The sequence below is a fragment of the Malus sylvestris genome, chromosome 1, assembly GCF_916048215.2.
Source record: "Malus sylvestris chromosome 1, drMalSylv7.2, whole genome shotgun sequence".
Taxonomy (NCBI): Eukaryota; Viridiplantae; Streptophyta; class Magnoliopsida; order Rosales; family Rosaceae; genus Malus; species Malus sylvestris.
Window position 1 is genome coordinate 6,992,207 of NC_062260.1, and position 4,727 is coordinate 6,996,933.

General features: G+C 35.4%; 1 long non-coding RNA gene across 1 annotated transcript; it reads left to right on the forward strand.

Annotated features, from left to right (window-relative positions):
* Positions 1 to 2,254: 2,254 nt before the first annotated feature.
* LOC126633768 (uncharacterized) lies at positions 2,255 to 4,482 on the forward strand. The gene is made up of 2 exons (XR_007627151.1): positions 2,255 to 2,714; positions 3,929 to 4,482. It is a non-coding gene; the product is annotated as an uncharacterized LOC126633768 (long non-coding RNA).
* Positions 4,483 to 4,727: the final 245 nt, after the last annotated feature.

The following is a 4,727-nucleotide window of genomic DNA, read 5'->3' on the forward strand; positions in this document are numbered from 1 at the left end:
TCTCCTCCCCCATCTTCATCTTCTTCCCCTTTTCCCTCTACCTGCAACTCAGAAAAAAAATAAAATAAACCGAACCCAGTTTCGGCCCAAGAAGAAGAAGAAGAACCTTCTCTGTCTCCTTCCCATCTTCATCTTTGTCTCCTTTTCCCTCTACCTGCAACCCAGAAACAAAAAAAAAAAAAAAAAAAAAAAAAAAAAAAAAAAAAAAACAAAAATAAAAAAAAAATTAATACCCAAATTCGGCCCAAGAAGTAGAAGAAGAAGGAGAAAGAAGAAGAACAAAAAAAAAAAAAGTGACAAATCCAGTTTCGGCCCAGGAGAAGAAGAAGGAGGAGAGAGAAGAACAAAAAAAATTGAAATTGGTGCGGGATAAGGAAAGGGGATGCCGCACCCCTAGGAATTTTTTTTTTGTTTTTTTTATTCTTAATTTTTTAATATTTAATTATTAAAAATATATTTAATTATTTTTTAATCTAGTTGGATTAGTGAGTGGGACACGTGTCGAGCCATGTCAGCGTTTAACAGAAAAATTAACAGAAAAACTGACGGAAGTATGACATTGTCACAAATTCGTAAGATGCGGTATGACATTGTCAATTTTAAACGATGAGGTATGAAAGTGTCATGACATCAATAATTGAGGTAGTTTTTTGTACTTTACCCTAAAATTTTGATATTCAGTTATTTCGTTGTGTACTTTGATATTCAACTTTGTTTCTAGCAGCTATGTTTTTTTCTCTTTATAATCTCGACCAAGTTTACATGTCCATATTCATATGTTCTTTAATGTATGAAGAAATTAAAATAAAAAATATACCAATGAAACTATGAAAGAATCTGGAGAGAATCTTTTACTTCCAAAGAATGTTTACTTATGTTCATTAATGTATGAAGTTGTCCAGAACGTAACCAAAAAAACGGAAGCATTCCCAACACTTTTATTCACCTTCCCCATATTCCACATACTTCCAAAAGCAATTTGTGGAAAAGTTTATCTGGAAGGTGTCATCCCCCTTCAAGTTTCTTCATCTTTGTATGTTTCTTGACATGGAATTTGCAAATGTTGGAAGATCTAAGTTGTGTTTTGTTTGTTTTGTTTGTTTTGTTTTGCTCGAGGACTAGCAAAAACTAAATGTGGGAGAATTTGATAGGAGCATATTTATGCGACTGAGTTAACTTGTTCTCATGCATTTATGTTGATATTTCTTAGTTAATTATGTATTTTAAACTATTTTCGTGTGTTTGTAGGTCCATAGGCCTTATAAAGCAATAAGATGCATTTTGGTACATTTTGGAGCAGTTTTGGGCTTGGAATGAATAGCATATTGATAGGAGCATATTTATGCGATTTAGTTAGCTTGTTTCTTGGCATTTATGTTGTTAGTTCATAGTTATTTTAGTATTTTAAGCTATTTTCGTGTGTTTGTAGGTCCAAATGGTTAATGTGGCAAAGAAGTGCATTTTGGAGCATTTTTGGGCATGAAATGGATAGCATATGCTTGGAGCAAAAGGAATGGACGAAATTTGAATCGTTGGAGCATTTAGGTGTTTTCTTTCTTTTGTTTCCAATGTTTAAATTCATTTTCTTTTGCTTTGTTATGAATATGAGTGGCTAAACCCCTTTTGGCTAGGGGTGATTTCAAAGCCATGATTATGTGTGTAATATGATTTGATAAATTCCAGTTATGAACTCTTGAATCGTATAAAAAAAAAAAAAAAAAAAAAAAAGAAAGACGCCCACGTGGGGCACGAACCCACGACCACAAGGTTGGCTTCTTGGGCATTGGGCATGGAAGAGACCTGCATTAAGACAGCAAACTTGGCATTAAAATTCTTCTCCATTTTCGCAATTTGAGCAGAAACATTAGGAGAACTCTGAGAAATCTCAAAAACTCCCCTTTTTTGTGTTTGTTCTTCTGTCCATTGTTGGGATTCAGAAGCCATCATATCAAATAACTCAAATGCTTCCCTTGCTGATTTTGACATTAGTGACCCTCCAGCAGATGCATTCACTTGACTCTGGGTGGTGGCATTGAGACCATCATAAAATATGTCATTTAAAGTTTTGTTTGAAGGAAATTTGGTTAACTATTGGATGATGTATTAAGCACTTGTTACTTACTTCTTGGCAGTGTATTTCATGGTTGGAACTTATATATGAAATCAAATTGAGAAGTTGGCTACTAAGTTGTTGAGTCTAGTCCTAGTTGAGTGGTTTTGTTTTGCTAGAGGACTAGCAAAAACGTAAGTTTGGGGGTATTTGATCACTCATATATTTCATGCATTTATACCATCCATTTCTAAAGTCTTTGTGATGTTTTTGTGTTAAAATGGTTGCATTTTACCTTACCTTGTGTTAGTGTGCAGTTAAATTTGCTTTAGGATCAATTTCAAGCAAAAAGGAGAAAAGGAAATAATAAAAACAAACAAAAGAATTGGAAGTGGAGCTTGTCTCCACGGGTGGTGTTTGAAAAAGAAATCAGAAAGCAAAGTGGGGGAGTGAGGATAAAGTGGAGCACTAGGAAGTGGGATGAGGCTTGTCTTCCACTTGTGGCCTTAGTGACTTGGAAAAGAGCTGCCTTTTGTTAAAAGTAAGAAAAGAAAACACAAAGACTGGCAGTGGGAAAGACACAAGGCACACGGCAGAGCAAAAAAAGGGAGAGCAGAGAAGAAGAAAAGGAACGGACAGAGTTGCATCAATCTCATTCCTTCTTGTGAGTTTTTGAGCCTATACATGATTGAACCATTATGCATCAATCTCATTCCTTCTTGTGTGTATGATCTCACTGTACATGTATCTTTAGAACTTGCTTTATACTTCTCGTCTCATTCATCAATTCATGTAATAACTTGGAAGTGATATAGGCCATCTTTGGATCGTTTGAGCCTTTCATGCCTACCTTATATGCTATGTGTGTCCGTAGTAGCCCGTTGAGCCTTTAACTAAGCCATTTATTTGTTAGCCACATCTCTTTACCTTGCTCCGATATTGGAGTTGAGCCCATACACAGAAATCGATTCCTTATTGTTTTGAGAAAGTATTACATGGGTTGTGCTCTTGGGGGTTTCATTTATGTCGAAAGATGGATGGAACATGTGTATTACAATGAAATGTGAATTTGATGGGTGGTGTAGCTTTTGCAGATTTGTTTTTTTTGCTAAAAAAAAATGGAGAGTGTTGATTTGTTGGAAATGTGTCTGCAGAGTATAAATTTCCTTTTGAAGTTGAATTTGGGGAGTAACAGGTGCTTGAGGTTTTATTATTTTGCTTTCAATTTGAGGTGGTGTGATATTAAGGTGTTGGAAAACTACCAAAGTGTACTTTCTCAAAATTTTTGATTTCCATATCCTTTCTTTCATTAGCCTATCACCTTTAGCCCCATTACAACCATAATAAAGTCCTATTGATCTAAGGTATTACTTAAATATTGATAGCAAGTTAGGTGGACAAGCAAGCATATGGCGGCATGTACAATGAGATCACTTGAGTGAAACACATTACCAAAACTTATGAGTGAATGAGCGTATGTCTTGTGAGAAGCTCACATGTTTGCATATGATGATTTAAAGGAGCTTGGAATTGCATTGACATGGCTAGCTCACACATGACATTCAATGTTTTGTTTGAAGGAAATTTGGTTAACTATTGGATGATGTTTTGAGCTTTTGTTGCTTAGTTCTTGGCTGTTTGTTTCATGGTTAGCACTTATCTCTGAAATCGAAATTGAGAAGTTGGCTACTAAGTTGTTGAGTCTAGTCTTAGTTGAGTGGTTTTGTTTTGTGTTTTGTTTTGCTAGAGGACTAGCAAAAATGTAAGTTTGGGGGTATTTGATCACTCATATATTTCATGCATTTATACCATCCATTTCTAAAGTCTTATTGATGTTTTTGTGTTAAAGTGGTTGCATTTTACCTTACCTTGTGTAAGTGTGCAGTTAAATTTGCTTTAGGATCAATGTCAAGCAAAAAGGAGAAAAGGAAATAATAAAAAAAAACAAAAGAATTGGAAGTGGAGCTTGTCTCCATGTGTGGTGTTTGAAAAAGAAATTAGAAAGCAAAGTGGGGGAGTGAGGATAAAGTGGAGCACTAGGAAGTGGGATGAGGCTTGTCTTCCACTTGTGGCCTTAGTGACTTGGAAAAGAGCTGCCTTTTGTTAAAGGTAAGAAAAGAAAACACAAAGACTGGCAGTGGGAAAGACACAAGGCACACGGTAGAGAGAAAAAGAAGGGAGAGCAGAGAAGAAGAAGAGGAACGGACAGAGTTGTAGGAGCAACATAGCAGAAAGCAGAAGGGATGCCGCAGCTCCAAGAGGATCGGAGAGCTCAGGAGATAGCTTCCTTGTAAAAAAAAAGGGTTGTCTTTTTCTTTGATTCTTCATGGATAATTTCTTATGTATTCAAATAATTATGTATAACTAATTTCCTTTTGCTAGAGTGAGGCCATGAGCTGCAACATGATTACGTAGATTTCTCTTTCAATTGCTTAAGTGTTGTTACATGCTTGCTTTGATATTTTCAATCTCTAAATTAAACTATCTATGTGTCTTGATGATTGATCACCATTAGGATGCTTAGAAAAGTCATTGGATGCAATTTTGAACGAATGTCATGTTAAAATTGGTTATGCTTCTTGTGATTGAGGATTGTAATTTCTCCTAAGGTAAATATCATACTCTTAGGGATTACATGGTTTAACAAAAGGATTTTCATCAAGATTAATGAATCATT